The sequence below is a fragment of the Hypomesus transpacificus genome, chromosome 9 (assembly GCF_021917145.1).
Source record: "Hypomesus transpacificus isolate Combined female chromosome 9, fHypTra1, whole genome shotgun sequence".
Lineage (NCBI taxonomy): Eukaryota > Metazoa > Chordata > Actinopteri > Osmeriformes > Osmeridae > Hypomesus > Hypomesus transpacificus.
Window position 1 is genome coordinate 19,722,735 of NC_061068.1, and position 12,683 is coordinate 19,735,417.

Sequence of the window (12,683 nt, forward strand, 5' to 3'; positions counted from 1 at the left end):
TCCATATGGGACCCCAGTCAATGTCCTTTTTGAGGAAACGAACGCCATAATTCAAAGAGAACAGGCAATTCACCTTTTCAAATATGAATTCCATTCATTTTAAATGAACTTACAGGAAGTAGGGAATCAATGTTATCTATTTTTCTCGTGATGGAATACATTTTACATCTCCATGGATGACATTTCCAGGCAACACCAAAAGGTTTCTTACTGGTCAGACGGTACAATATTCGACAGGACTACTTTTCAAATCTTTACAAAAATTTTACTAAAGTAGTAGAAGTTGGTACATGTCCTAGAAGCAATTTTTTGGGAATTGTTAATGTGTGTTTTTTACGAGAAACAAAATAAATATATATTTTGTGAGTAGAAGTCCACAGGGAATCCAAACAAGTGTGTCCCTGGAAAACATTCACTATTTTATCCTCCCTCACTGGCAATATTAAAATATGCTAAAATATGTCTGCCTATATCTCTGGAGGATGCAAATTCCCCCTGTCCGTCTCTATCTATAATTACCTGCTTTGAGACACCTCTTGCAACTTCTTGCATCATTTCGCCTCCACTCATTACCCTTATCAGCGGATTCACCTTCCTATCACCTACCACTATTTAGATCAATGCAGCGCCCCGTCGACTATGCACAGTCACACTTCTCAATCAGCGGGTCGAACGAGAGGCTTTTAGGACTGGCTAAAGTTTCAGGTTTTCGAGAATTATGGCTGGCCATGAGCCATATACCTAAAGTTGCTTGGTTGCGCAGAGGCGTATCCTGGCGTGCGCTGAGAGTGTGGGGTTTCAAAATTGCTACTCCAGTGACATGTGTTGGATGGATTCCCTGCCAAATTTGTCATTAGAACTGAAGTGGTCATGCCACTCGAGTACCAGCTGTGAATTCTCCACATCTAAACAAATCCTACTGCCTTTTTCCATGTGGAAAGACTCAACTCTGACCTCCTTTGTCTTGTGACCTGTGCTTATGATGGTTGGCTATCTTGGATTATTCTCCATGCTATGGTGATAAAACGTCATAGATACAGTAGCAGTGACTAGCAGTCATACTTGGGAAAACTGAGACAGAAATATATGCGAATCAAGAAGTGTGTGAAGGCATATAAGCCTTGTGTTGTGATGGAAACTCTACGGTTAGTGGAAAAAGTCCCAGTCAAAATCAACTTTGGGGGAAAAAACTTATAATTATCCTTCCAAATTGACCCTTGCGACACACTGAGACAAGTGTGTCCGTGTTTTGACTATAGTGTCCCGCTAAACGTGACGACTGCACACATCAAGGCGGCACAATGGTAAGTGGTGTAGCTGGGGTCCCAATAATCAGCTGAATGATATGCATTTTTTTTTCTTCTCCTGATTATTCGGATGTAACGGCGTGCATACAACAAACGCAGCCCACAACAAACGATGCATACAAAGAGGGGGAAAAAGTTCCTTTCTCTGAGTCTGTGTGATAAGAGCGTCTGTATTTCCTCTCTCCCTTTATCACTCCCCATCCCAGACAATGGATTGAATTTCAAAAGCCAATAAACAAGGGAGATGTCCATTTTGCGCCGCAGTTATCACAAGTTCCACATTCCCTTCCCTTCCTCCCTTCCTTTTAGAAATGAATAGAAAAGAGGGGATGGAAATGAAAGGAGAAGGAGTGAGACAGAGAGGGGAGACGCCTTCGTGCACTTCTTTTCATTGGAACTGAAAGCAGGCTGCATGCCGGTTTGATGTTTTTTATGAACCAAATGAGGGGTTTTTAGGGTGACGGTGAGCGTGCAGCCTTCCCATCAGTCGGTCAGAGGACTGGGAACAGGGGAGTGGTGTGTGAAGAAGATAATGAATATTCTTATCGGTTATTGTTATTGTAATGTGACATGACTGTAGGGGAGGGCGGCGACAGTGGCCGATTCATAACAAGTCCGTTTCATTTGCCTTGGGGAGCCGAAGTGACTGGGTTCTGTGCTGCCGACGTTAGACAACAGGGAGTTGGGATGTAATTATTGACGGTTCTTAAGAGGAGACAGGGATGGAGAGACAAGGTGACAATGAGGCCTGCTTGCAGATGTTTGCTTTGAGTGCCTGAAACAGGAAATAAGGAAGAATCCCATTCTGGAAGGGCAATAACAGGGCACATTATAATACAATATTATTGCATGAAGAGAACAAAGAAGTGGATGTAACTAAATCTAATATTTGTAATTGATGCCCAAGGAGCTTTAACAAAGTTCTGAGTGGATTATAAAAATCTTTTTTGTGGTTGTAATGGGGTATTGTGTTGAGATTGGTGAGGGCATGTTATCGAAAATGTGTTTTTGAGTAAGGTTTTAACGTAAAACAAAAGTGATTAAAGAAAAAAATGTCTGAATGCAGTGTACATGATAGATGGTTGTAGTAGTAATAAACCTATTTCCTTTGAGCCTCTTGTGTTATGCTCTGCTGAAACTTGAGTTCACCCTTTCACACCAGCATATCTGTTATTTATTCAAATCAAATATCAATACCTGCTGGCATGGTTTTTGTCCTCTGTATGGTTGCTAGTGTTTAAATACTTGCATTTGACATTGCATTTGACTTTTTCTTGGTTTTTGTCTGATCAAAGTAACTTTTTGCAAACAGATGTGTTCACAGGCAACTGCCAATCGGCCTAAAACCCTTTTGGGAGTTTTCAAGTCACAAAAATGTGCTTTCTGATGTTGCTTTACTTCAGGAAACGAAAAACATGAAGAATATAACAACTAACTGCCTAATTTAAAGATGGGATGTTTCAGGCATTCCTAGTGGCATTCAAGATTACTCCCAAAAATGCCTCCCAATTTAGCAAAAGTGATGGCTCCCTAGTGGTCCATAATTTTTTTCAGCTTTTCTTCAGCTCCTCAAATAGATAAATATTGGATATATTGATTCATCCCCCACCAACCCTTAATATTCTCCTGTCCATTCTGCCTTTAATGGTTTGCTCATGGACAGTTAGTGTGAGTTATCCACATCGGTTCCTCCTATGGGTACTTTCACACTGTGGACTCCATTGCCCAGTGGACAATTACTGTGTCCATTGCACACCAATGCATTTGAAGCTAAATGGACTACCTGTAACATATCACCTCAGCCTTGGGACTTCTAAATATACATTTTCTTAACAGGTTCTTGAAGTATGAGATGTATATTCCGTTTAAAGCACCCCCTAACTCCAGCCTCAATGGACAATACACCATTTAAGACTTTTTATAACATGAATTGGCCTGTTCTCCGGGTCTCTGATGCTAATGCTACATCGACGTAGCTCTGAATCTTTGTTTTGTGCATCACTGAGTCTGATGAGAAGGTTGTCTCAGGTAAGAAATGTGTTATTTGCCATTCAACAAAGTTAAGGAGGGGGTGCCGTGTGTGTTTACTTGCCTGAGCATGCAAAAAAAATTCTGCTTGAGTCTTTCAATCTATGTGTTTGTATTTCATCATTGACAATATGGAAGTATTTCATTCAAAAATGCAGGACACAGCCCCCTTTCTATCTTATGGAGATTTCCTTTGTGTTTGTGTCTGGCAAGCTGACTGCCAGGCTGCATGCACAGTCTAATCAATTATTTAAGATACCCTGAGCTCCATGGATTTCCCCGAATTTATTACGTCCAGCTGCAGGAATTTTGACAAAAAGAGAAAAGTCATGCAAAAGAGATTCTCTGACAAACACAACAGAGGATTTGAAATAGAGATAGTGTGCATCGTGTCAGGGGCAAGCAGTAAAAGCAAAGATGTTGTTTGTTGCATGAAAATACAACCTTTCTTTTGTTTATGTGAGATGGAGGCTATGAAGTAAATTCGGTATAAAATCTGCTTTGAGCTTAGATGGCGCGAGGGGGGGGGGGGGGTCACAGACATGTGGGCGGGACAACACACAGTTGTTGTCGGTGCTGGGCCCAAAACTGTCTCTCTTGAGTGTCAGAAAGCCCGCGGCCTCACAGCCTGAGCCACACACAAATGAACCTGAGCACTTTACTCTGTGCCTCCCTTTTTACATTCATGTCTAATTAATGAGCCAGCCTGAATAATGTGTGTACTACTTAATTATGTATTTCATCTGAGAGGAACAAACCCCAATTATATCACAGCAGGTTGGAGTGCAGCAGTGCAATACCTTTTGTACTACAAATACAATCTTCCCCATGTATTATGCTAAAATGTCACAGGGTGGGTATGGTTTCAGATAGTCAACCAGGCTGTGTATTCAAGAAAGGTCAATGATGTGCTGTTATAATCACGTTCATGGCATTAGTCGCCATACAGATGTTGCGTGTTGTTGAGGGTAGCTGTGTCTGTAGGATCAAATATCTTCTATTGGTGAAAAGCTCATAATCTTTGACTTTACAATACTGCATGCCTTCTACAGTACACTTTCACTTCAGAGGTAAACCATGACATTGGTTGAGTTGACATTATAGTAGTTAGTTGGGTCTTATTCCTATAGCACACACTGTAGAGCAACAAGAACACATAGCCCAAAACAGTGTCGCAAAGTCAAACCCGTTCACACCACGGTCGGGGAAAACACTACTTTTCCCACTTCATCAGCTTTGTCCACTTTTTGGTGGAGTGAAAACAGTGTGGCCCCGATTGCTTCCTCTCCGGTACAATCAATAGGGTATGGTTCTTTAATGTGAACCATTGATTCCCAATTTGCAGTTTGTTGTCAGGGTCTCGCCATGGATTGACCCCAGTGGCCCCCTCAGAACTCAGGAGGAATCCCATGAAACTGTACCACATCGGTCCTGGCAACATCTTTAGCTAATCCCGACAGGCCCATATAGTGCCGAAGTTGTCACTGGTGTCCCATCTTTCTTGCCTCAGCATTGATCTCACTCCACAACTTCTCTGTTGAACGCATAGAGGTCATACCGTGTAATCACGACAATAAATGAAGTTAAACAGATGAGTAAATCACATGCGACAGAAGCCTCAATGCTGGCCAGCTGCATAATGCTGTTGGAATAGTGTATTACATAAAAGACTACCTTGGGTTCAATATACAATGCTTTCACGGCAACATTATGTACCACAACTCTAGGAATTACGCAAAAGGGTGATAAAGAAGAAAGAGGAATCTCAATGGAATTCACTTCATTTGGATGAATGTGAGTCACAAGGTGCCCAAAACTACAAGGTCATTCAAAATGCATGAGTGAACCTGCCTCTCTGTCAGAGTCGGTTGTGATGTCGGTACCCGTCCTTAAATAATGGCTGTGCTGGTGTTGACAGCATCCTGCCCACTGTCTGCAGTCCTGCTGCTGTTCCTCTTTCCTCTGCTGTGGGGCTCTGTGGTACAGGAAATCACATTGCTACCCTCGCTCGCTCTCTTTCTCACACTGTCTTTCTTCTTCTTCTTCTCTCCTCATCTCCAGCCTCCCCTTCCTTAACTGTCTATCCACCCCTCTGATCTGCTCATTTGCTCAGAGAGAGAGGCATTGTTAGAGAATGGAGAGAGAGAGAAAGAGAGAGACAGAGAGAGAGCAAAAGAGAGAGACAGAGAGAGAGAGACAGAGAGAGAGAGAGAGAGAGAGAGAGAGAGAGAGAGAGAGAGAGAGAGAGAGAGAAAGGGCAAAAGAGAGAGAGAGAGCAAAAGAGAGAGAGAGCAAAAGAGAGAGAGAGATGGGAACGGGTGTGAGAAAGTGTCTGCTCTTCCCAACTGCCAAATGAACTGGTCCTTGTCATGTCATAGTTTCCCTCAATCACTAAGGGATTTGGCTATGAAGATCATGCCATGAAATATCATGTATCGTGACACTGCTTTGAATATTTAGAGTCTCTCATTTTTACCATTTTATCAACCTTGCAATTTGTCATTGTAACACATTTGCCTGCACTCCACTACAGTGGCCCTGCTGAAATACAGAAATACATACTGTAGGTCATATTACAATTTATTCACTTTGCCCGAGTCCAGTAAGATCTAAACATGTTTCCAAAATGTAATTAATCATCGCAATCATTATTTTGTCATGCTAAGGCGTTACTATTGAAGGGTGCTAAAGTAGGCTGTAGTGATTGACAACAAAGTGTTACATATGGTTGGTCATATTTTTATGAAAGCACCCAGGTAACCACCAATCTGTTCTCCTACTCTATTACGTTGGTCGCCAGGCCAAAACATGTTGTGGAATTAACCGTGGGGCCACATTAATCCTCTCTTTATTTTTCCCATCGACAGAGGCACAACAGGAAAACAAGCACGTCCCTGCGTTAATTACGTAAAGTTCAGTGGTGCGCTATGTGAAGGAGGCCATTTGTTTTCTCGGCGACATCAGCGGTGAAACGCATTAATTAATTAATCCAAGATGATAAACACATGTGAAGCATGTCGTCACGTTTCACCCAGGATTCCCGAGTTTCAAGGTTGCTGAGGCCCCGGTGGACAAACACACACACCTCATGCACGATGCACACAAAGAATAAGTAGCGCGCGCACACCACAATGCACACACAGGCTTACACACACTTTTCTCCAAGATCTAATTAAAAACACAATTGTAAATGGATCTGATTTCTCAGTGTGGTTAACAGTCCTTCATGGATTAGTAATGAGTTGCTGGTGATGTAAGGAGAGCTTAAGTAGTCTGGCTGACCAAAAGTCTCAATGGTTCAGCATCTAGTCGGTACCTTAATGTCATTGTTGGTATAGGAAGGGAGATGTAGGAGTCAAAGGAAATTTTTCACTTAATTGATCTAAAAGGGGCCCATTCCATGCGCTTTGTGTTGTGTATGTTATCGTAGTTCATCTTCATTTATTAACATACGCCATTTTGTGCCATGTCGGGTAAGGACACTTCATTGAAAGAAATGAAGAAAAGGGATGGATATTGAAGAAATGAGACAGAAAAGACAGACAGAGAGGGGAAGACAGATCCCCATTAGGGAATCAGCCTCTGTGGCACCTCGGCTTTTGTTTTGGCCCCAGCTGCCTTCCGATGTGAAGATTGATTGCTAGGAATTTTCTGGAAAAGCCCATTGACAGCGGGGCAGGTCGAAAATAGGAAAAGAAAGAAGGACAATCTCCCGCCTGCGAGAGGAGATAAAATGGTGACTAGGGGCTGGCATGGTGATTCCTTTAACATATTTTCTCCCTCTCTCCCTGTCGGAGCAGCAAGGCCACTTTGATCAGAGTGTTATCTGTGCCACTGAGGCCTAATCCGTGTGTTTGCTCCGAGTCTTAGCTGGATCACCGAGCCCAAATCAAAGGGGTGCAGAATCAGATGAAGAGAGGAGAGAGACATTTTGGAAAACACACGCTCTTAACGTACGTATGCATCAATATAGAGACCTTCTGTGCAAGGGCAGCTAGGTGTGTTTCCACAGATGTATGCACACACACAGCAACTGTGCGTGGATGAACACATTCACACAAACATGCACACACATGCACACACAATATGTGTGTGTGCAGTAGCCAAGCTCAAACTCAGTAGCCAAGCTCTGCATACTAAACTTTGGAGAATGCATTCTGTCTATCCGTTTTTATGCCGGGAATGCCTCAAGGAAGCATCGTGGGGGCCCTCCCATTTGTACAATAACAATGACCACCTTCCCAGCAGAAGATGATGAGCATCACTGCTGCACCAGGAGAGGATAATGCAGTAATGTAACCCCTGTGAATAGCGCCAAATGTTTCTTCTTAGAGTGCGCTTTGGTGACACCAAGAGACAAACAATTCATCTCAATTATCTTTCCGACACAGCAAAACGTAGTTAGAACAGCACAAGGGATCACACCATCACTTTTTAATGTATGTATGACAAGCTGTTTGCTCACAAATGATATGTCCAAAATCTGATCACTGGCTTCCTTTCTCCTATAACCTCTGCCATGGGTGTATCTAGCCCTATTTTGGGGGGGCTGGAGCCCCCCCCCAAAAAAAAGATTTTTCTTTCATATTTGAAATCTAAATGTGTTAATTTCTCTTCCTAAAACCCACTAGAGGACACTATTTAAAAGGATATTTTCAAAAATGTCTTCTGGGGGAACATGCCCCCACACCCCCCTAGTTTTGCTGGGTCACAGGAAAAATTATAGGTTTTATCTAGGGGCTTAGCCCCCCCAAAAGTGGGAACCTACGTCCGCCCCTGACCTCTGCCAAATGATAACAAAACAAACAAGGATGTTGTTCAGAAAGTATAGTTATATAAAAGCATGTCAGTGAGGTGGGGTTTAGACAGTTTAATTCAACATTTAAACAAAGAAAGACTTTGACTCGTATTTGGCAGGTGATTCTAGCCACGTCCCAATGACCTCTCAGAGGAGGAATTACACAGAGGGAGATATAGAGAGAGGGAAGGGGGGGGGGTGAGAGGGAGAAGGGGGAGAGAGAAGGAGCTCTCAGCTCTGGGTAGATAATGAAATAACTTATGTAGATGTGTCTTCTACTTGGAGACTGAGAGGTAATGGCCCTGGGCTCCGATTCTTCTGGTGAGGGGGTTATGGGTAGAGAACATTTCATTATGGCTCATCCTGATGGACTGTGGATGAGAGCAGACCAGACAAAATGGAAGACATGATTTCTCATGGAGGAGGAAAAAGCTACTGTATAGTAGAATACGATTAACAGTTGTTGTAATCGGGTTACAAACAACCTAACTGGAAATTAGACCGTAATTAAAACTTCTACAAGCTCTTTCAACAGTGAGCTGAAGCGAGAAGCAGGTTTAATCTGGTCTATGTGTGGCATGGGATGCCGTTCTGCCCTTCTTCAGTTTCTTGCACTTAGAAAAAATACTCAGACAACAGTGCCACCTGTTGGCTCGGAGGACTTATCAATTGCCAATCTTAGATTGTAGTGTGAAAACATGTTGAGTGCGGGGACCAACTTTGAAGCCCTGCTTTTTGATCCCCTTTGAGACTGAGATTTTAATAAGTGAGAGCTTGGGCAAGGCACTGCTTTAAGTCTATACATAATGCATGAGTCTAGAGCAGAAACGTGGCATAGCACTAAAAAGGAGGAATCATCTCACCAGGCAGGGGTAGAATCCAATCTAAGGTCCATTAGTCTGCTACCAATCCTATATTGAGAGGTGGGCCTCTATAGGTTCCATAGGGGTCTTAAGGAAACCATCATGGAATAAAAAGGAAAGCAAAATGAACGATACAGATCACTGAATAAAACGCGTCTGAACGATTGGGTGCAACCACACCACAACTGAACGCTGAAGTGGAGGGGTCTGGTGTGGGAGCGGGAAGGACCTATTCTTCCAAATGTGTGTGAAGGACTGAAGCTAAATGCTTCCTCTCCCATTCTCTGTTCCCATCTACTTCTCCAATTTACAATGCACTGTCGTTTTCTATTTAGGAGGATCTAATGTTGTTAAATGGATGTTTAATGGGGGGGGGGGGGGGCGGGGGGCGGTGGGGAGGTGCAGACCACAAAGGCCCATTACTGGGGGGGATCAATTTTTGGTGCGCATTAAAGCTTGCATCACTTTGTTACACACGATGCATCCCCGCTGAGCTGGACATGTGTAGCCTCACCTTAAAATGGTCTTGTTGGCGGAGAGATTTTACAGTCTGAGGCGTGATGACGGCACGGAATGATATGTACAATCGGTCCGTTTGGAAATGATTCCCCCTCTGACTGTCGGATTCATCAGCGTCAATACCCGTCTTCACAAACAATCTCCTAAATGCTAATTGAGGTAATTAGACCCGGAGCCTCCAGATATTGGAGACAGAGGAAACATGTGCAGGTGTTGTGCATCACTCAAGACCTCCCTCCCTCCGTCACCTGGCACCCCCCCCCCCCCCCCCCCCCCCCCCCCGCTCGTCCCCCCCCCTCGTCCTCTCTGTCCCTTGATGTGGTGTCTATCTCTTCTGGTAAACAAGATAGACACGGGCAAGGTCGCTATTGAAATGCACGCTCCAACCGTGGAAAGGAAAAACAAGCTCAAAATGAACGTCGGCTGATGAGCTGTGGCGATGCTTTTGGCGTTGATGAAGTTGTGGAGACAGAAGACGTGCGTCTGTTTCGATGATGCTCCGTCATACCTCCCCGAGTGTCTCGGCATTGAATTGGCGTGGGCCGTTTTGTGTCTTCAACTGCTGCAAAAATAAAGTAATTCCTGAAAATGTATTGAGTATTTTGGGGGGGGGGGGGGGGGGGGGTAGGGGGGGAATCATGTTCTGCACAGTTACTTTCAGGGAAGGAAAATCAATGTTGTGGTGTGAGACATGCAGGAGACATCTGTCAGATAAGATACAGAGAAACAACGTTCATTAAGAGACAATGTTAAAGAGGCAGTTGTTCACCCCCTTCTGACAATTAGTTGCAATTTTTAGGAAACGCTAATACCCCATTCTAAATGTCAGAGTTTGGGGGGGGAAGGGGGTTGACATATGAGCACAAACCCTATTTATGTCAGACAGTGATTAGATTAATACTCATTAGAGACTATCGCTGTCTGCCTCCTTCCTGTCCCCTTGGGCACCATAGACACGGGAACCATGGCAATTAAAAACAGGAAGCTGTCATCTTCCATCACTGTGGTGTTGTGTTGGCCCCTGGAGAGCATATCATTTTTAGTCTTTTACCTCTGCTCCCCCCTAATTCCACCGATTGGTGGTTTGTTCTTGGGTGTTTCTATGAATGTACACAAAGATGCAAACCTGAGAAAATGTTGGAGTGGGATATTCCATTTTTCAGCATCATGCTTCACACTATCCATTTCCTCCAGCTGTGTTACTATTTGTTTTCTCTCTTGCTAACCCTTTCTTTCTCTCCCCCTCTTGCTGGGAGCACCAGATTGTTTATTCTGTTTCTTTTTCCAACTAAATGATAATAATTTTATGTGTTCCCATTAATGTATGAAGAGAAAACATAGTTGTCATTTGGCAAATTCCTCCACATACACCAATTAGCTGGCTATGTAAATACATGTGTATTGTTACATATACTGTCTACAAACTTTACAATACCAAAAATTCTCAGGACAGTGAAGTATATAAATAGGTGACTGCATGTGTACATATGATCCTCATTACGTATTCATGTAGGAGTTGTGGGGAAGCTTGTTAAAAATAATGATAGCGATGGCCGAAACATAATTAGAGATGGGAAAATCACCCCTGCTTCTCCTACCATAGCCCACACCATGCACTCATCGTTATAATTGAGGGTTTTTTTGGATTTTCTTTTTTTTTTACCGTTTTGAGTGTCTTTTGGTGCTCCATTAACTATGATCATTAGGATAAAAGGAGGTTAACTTTACAGGGCCCATCTTCATAGGGAAGAAAGAAAAAAACAACTTCAGAGAGTGTCGCTCACAAAGACGAAGGAGAAACTTTCTGCTACCCATCTGAGGAAACTTTAATTGTGCCTGTCGTGGGCCGTGACATCCCCCACTTTGGAGAAGACACAACTCTGATCTTGTCTTGAAATAGGTCCCTCAGATGTTTGTCGCAAAAATGGCTGCTTCTCTCTCACCCGCTTTGTGTTGTTCTCCCTCGGATTCGGTGAGTCAGCTTCCCCCACTGTCTCTCTTCGCGCCCTCATTAAAGAAGGTGCGAAGCTTGCTGTTGCGGTTTAGGATTTTGTTTTTCACCGCAACCCTTCCCCTCTGTTGCTCTGCTGTCCTCCACACCAACCCTTTGCCCTACTGTCTGATGAGAAGAGTGGTCAGCGGTCTTCCTGTTGCGCTATGACGCACGTTATTCTCCAATTCCTTCTTGATCTTTGGTGTTCAGTGACAGGGGCTATGGTCGGACCAGTGTGAGAAAGTGTGTGTGTGGGGTATGTGTTTGTGTGTGTCTACATGAGGGCTTGTGGAACTAAAAAACTAACAGATGGTGTTGTGGTGACAAGGTGCCATGACTCTTTAGTGAGCTGTCCAGGCCACAGGGTGGATTCTTGGTACGGAAATGTCGCCCCTGCAAAATTGCACCCACAAGCATGCATAGCCTTGTCACTTTTTTCCAGCCCATCTTGATCTTTAGTGCCACCCCTCCACTCCCTGTCACGAAGCTAGATCTGAAACCATCTCTGGTCCAGACTGTGACAACTGCCACAAACAAATATAAACATCCTCCCCGACATCGATGCAACTCAACACTTCTGAATGCTGTTGTCAAAACTAAGCACTGCAAAGAGACAGAAAATCAAATTGTGATGTGCTTTAATTGCACTACAAGTTGTGGGATAAACTTTTTTTAAACACCAAGCAAACACAGAATAGCCCAATTGGGTTATTTTCTTTTCTTGGATTGAATCCATAAAATGGTCACCATCGGACCATTTTTTGATATCGTTAATGGCTGAGGATGGGAGTTAGGCTTCAACACAGGTTATAGTGGCCATTTGGTTTAAGTGGGGAAATGTAACGGCACAGTTTGTACCATTAAGTTGAGTTTTTATTGTTGCATGGCAAAGTGCTATCATTAGTGCCTCGTGGATCAATATGCTCTTCACACGATTTGAGGTGGAATGGAGGAGTTTGAGAGAGGTGTTGACACAATTATGCCCACTCAGTCGACAATTGTTAGCAAATACACCACAAATACAGAACATTTAAATATGTAATAAAAGCTATCTCGAAAGCAGTTTCTCAGACACTAGGTACAGGTTATATGAAAGTAACCACTTCCACTGCATAATTGAAGGGGAAGGCTCTCATAAAAGAAGAAAACCCCACTCACTGAGAATATAGCTGCAT